The sequence below is a fragment of the Brienomyrus brachyistius genome, unplaced genomic scaffold, assembly GCF_023856365.1.
Source record: "Brienomyrus brachyistius isolate T26 unplaced genomic scaffold, BBRACH_0.4 scaffold106, whole genome shotgun sequence".
Taxonomy (NCBI): domain Eukaryota; kingdom Metazoa; phylum Chordata; class Actinopteri; order Osteoglossiformes; family Mormyridae; genus Brienomyrus; species Brienomyrus brachyistius.
The window spans coordinates 180,477-184,372 of NW_026042381.1; the positions used below are offsets into that span (position 1 = coordinate 180,477).

The window sequence follows — 3,896 nt, forward strand, 5'->3', positions numbered from 1 at the left end:
GCATCGGAAAGAGACAAAATCATATCATTATATAGAAAACTCGTCGTAGTATTTAAAAACCAAGTAACTAACACTGTTATTAAGTGCGGACTTTAAATCAAGTGGTCGCGGTCGTTTTTATTTGCATAAAACTTTAAACGTGATCTTGAAAATATAACGCTTGCAACAAACATCCATGCATAGTGTGTTACTGCGAATGAAAATACGCGGGTCGCAATTTATGATCCAAGTGTATAATGGTAAATAATTAAATAAATAAAACCGCAGGCTTTCACATCGAGTGCACCCCAATAACGTTTCATTGAAATGTCCATGTTATGTACGCCGGGCACTGATGGATGCAGGCCTAGCGATCTCTATAACAATGCCAAGCAAAGAATGTCACTGATTTACTAAAGCGGTCAGTTTTCGGGGATCCTGCGGCAGCTGGGAGAAGAAGAATCGGGCAGGTTTCAGAATCGGCGAGCGCTCGGATAAAAGGCACCGATTTCCCAGCCGCGCTTTTCTTTTCGGAACCAGCAGAAGTGCCCTCCGCACCATCCTCGGCGCTAGGACACGCCGGCCACTTTATTACCCTAAAACAGGGAGCATACACCGATCTTCAAAGCCAAACTTACCTTGCCGATTTTCGCTTAACTGCTTCTCAAACTCATCGAAATCGGACATTTTTCAGTCCGTACTAAAGACGTATTGCAAAATAAGCAGAGGTCCAACAGTAGGCCTTTGAATGGGCTACAGGCTGCATTGGGTTCTGCTGCTTTTTCTTCCGAGTCGCCTGCCCCTCCTCCCCCGAAGTCATCGGCTCTTCCTCGGTTGTATCACACACAGGTTCGGAAACATTCGATGCGCATTACCGTCCCCTCCTGCACTGGAGGGTTAAGGACAACGTGATTATATCGAACCAAAATTGAAATGTGCAAGTTGACTTTCCTAGTTATACGTCTTCATTTTTATTCTGGGTTTAACAACCATGAGTTTATGACGTATTTTACATGATTAGTTGGCGACTGGACCTTATTGTTTATATCTCTTATTAAGGATCCATCCATCCATACATCAATTATCAAAACCACACACTTACAATCCGAGTCTAGTTTCATATGCTGCGCTGCTGAGCGACCCGCAGAATATTATGCATGAGTACAAGTCACAAGCCCCGTTTCCACTAACACGGGGCCGGTTCTAGCTTGGTGCCTTTTGAGACCGAGGCAAAAAGATGCAGACTCTCCCCGTCGGGGAATCGAACCCCGGTCTCCCGCGTGACAGGCGGGGATACTCACCACTATACTAACGAGGAGATGTACGCGCACTACTTTTACATCTTCAAGATAAACAGCGGATGACTACTAACATTTGCGAGTAATCAATGACTGAGCTTCATGTCATGACCATGGTGCTCAAGAGAAGAAAAAATACATAATGTACGTCCACTGATACCAGAACAACCATATAGCTTTATACTAAGACGATGATTAAACGGAAAATTCCTTTACAAAACACTGCCACAAAATCATAGTTTCGCAATATTACATCGTGCAACGGGACACAGTGTAAGTACGTGAAGTCGGTAATTAAATCAAGAAAAAAAAGTGAGAGGAAAAGAATACTTTTCTATTATCATATTTTTCTAACTGGCCAAACTGAGTCATATTTTGATTATACACACTAACAGAAAAACAGTGCAAATCTCCGGTAGTCCGTTTCACTTGCGCTCCGCTATGGGGCAGTAACAAGCAGAGCTTAAGTGTGGAAGGAAAAAAAAAACACAGGACAGCATCAATCCCAACTTCACAAACGCCGGAGATCGAGATGCTGTAAGCATGACAATTAACATCTTTATCCAAGGGAACAGCTGCAAGACACAGATGCCGCGCCTAACAAAGGTAGGATCGATTCCGAAGTTCAGGCATTTACAGACGCGGACTCTTCTGGAGTTGATTTTTTTCGGGAGATACGCATCAACTTCAAAAGTATGAACCGCATTATATCTATATCTGTTATGACGTTGTAGCTATTGATACTGATGCATCACAAAAATAATTTAAATGTTTTTTCATTCTGACATATGTTCGTTCGGACGAGGATTTTATTATATGAGATAAGTTTTAAATGAAAACTTTTTTTAATCTATATGATTAATTCTCGAATCTAAGCCAGACTTCACATAAATCATTCATTCATAAATATAATGGAACATACAACATCCAGGTATCCATGAAATTTATGATCAGGCTATACGTTTGTGATAACAACAAAACAACACAACATGTATATTTACAATATATGGGCCTATTGTTTAATATTGCCTCCAAATTATAGCCAGACAATAACGCAATAGGCCGACATCAAACTATTTTCATGTAAAACAAAAGTGCTGGCAGTTTGCTTGTGCTTACAGACCCCGCCTTGAGCCCATCCAGAAAGATCCCAAAAATAACCGACAAGCAAAGGTTGTAACAATCTGAGCATGTTTAGTTTAATGTAATCAGGAGCCGAATTAATAACGCGAATAAATGATCAAACCGAAAGTCTGTAGTCGGGAATATCCGATAACGTCTTTGACGTGCAGTTAAGATAGTCAGAGGAAAAACCTTGTAGTTTACTTATATATATGCCTAAATATATGAGTGTGTCTCTCCGGTGATTTAATGATGAATATAACGATTACATATCAAATCACACATTAAGCAATTATTATATTACTAGGTTGAACGTTTTCACTATGTCTGTCGTCACCTTGATTTCACGATTTTGACTATTCTTCTTATCCCAGATTGAACAAGTCATTGTGGCGATGCAAGATCCCGACATGGGGATAAAGATGAAGAATCAAAGACTGTTAATCACAGTGATTCCACATGCGATGACAGGTGCACGATACATATTTTACTTTTTAAAAATAATTTTTCGTGCCGCCCGGGTTGTCTTACACCCGGCCGTGCAGTGTCCCGGGGGCCGGGTCCTAATGGTCATTTAAGCCCTTCACAGGAAAGCCCATACATCGGCGGTCTTCGGGAATCCTGTGCATTAAGACTGTCATCGATCTCCTTGCGCTCATATTTATTTATGTAATTTATTTATCGAGTTCAGCGTTTTTGATTTATGACGGCTTAATGCATTTCTCGACTCTAACTAGATGCCTTCCTCGCTATGCCTTCCCAGGAAATGATATCGTGGAGTGGCTAATTCAGAAGTACTCCATCATGGAAGAAGGTAGGGCCGAGAAGTATGTAGGGAAGCGTTACCTGGTGCTCTTATGTGAGGTTAATCGATTGTTTTTTTCCCTTCGTGACGACGATGGCGCCCCTGCTGGCGAAAGACGTCATCAGGTTTTTTTTTTTTTGTAATAAAATAACAGAAATAAACGAGTCTTTTGAATAATAAATACAAATGAAGTAATAGAATTTGTCATCCATACAACAGATTAGCCTAGCTGCATTTATGTGTAAGCATATGCAATTCACGTGTCTGACAGAAGCATGTTCTGTTCCATTGATATTGCTGAGCCTGTGAATTAATAAATGTCAGAATTGAGCTTGTCCATAACATAGACACCCCATTCGCCTGAAGCTTTTGGGATTTTCTTCCCCTGGCGTCAATTTATCTGCTGAATTATTTATCTTTCTGCTGAGAGGCTATTAGTACAAATAATCTGTAGGCCAGTCCCGAGTCGCGCCGCTACGCATGCTGAGCTGTACGGTTTGATAGTCCCGATGCAAACTTCGCTGATAGCCAGAGGCAGTCAGTCATGCCTGGAGAAATATCGCTATCCGTCTCCCTCATTATGCACTTCTGCAAGACGCTGTTGTCCTGAATTCCCGGGCGATGCAGATGAGGTTTTAAATAGCAAGGGAGCAGATTTCCCTGATTTACAGCCCAGATTGGAAAAGAAGTCG

The 3,896-nt window shown here is 41.4% G+C and overlaps 1 non-coding gene across 1 annotated transcript; it reads right to left on the bottom strand.

The window, feature by feature from the left end:
• Nucleotides 1-1,225: 1,225 nt before the first annotated feature.
• On the bottom strand, nt 1,226-1,297 carry trnad-guc (transfer RNA aspartic acid (anticodon GUC)). Its single transcript has one exon. It is a non-coding gene; the product is annotated as a tRNA-Asp (tRNA).
• Nucleotides 1,298-3,896: the final 2,599 nt, after the last annotated feature.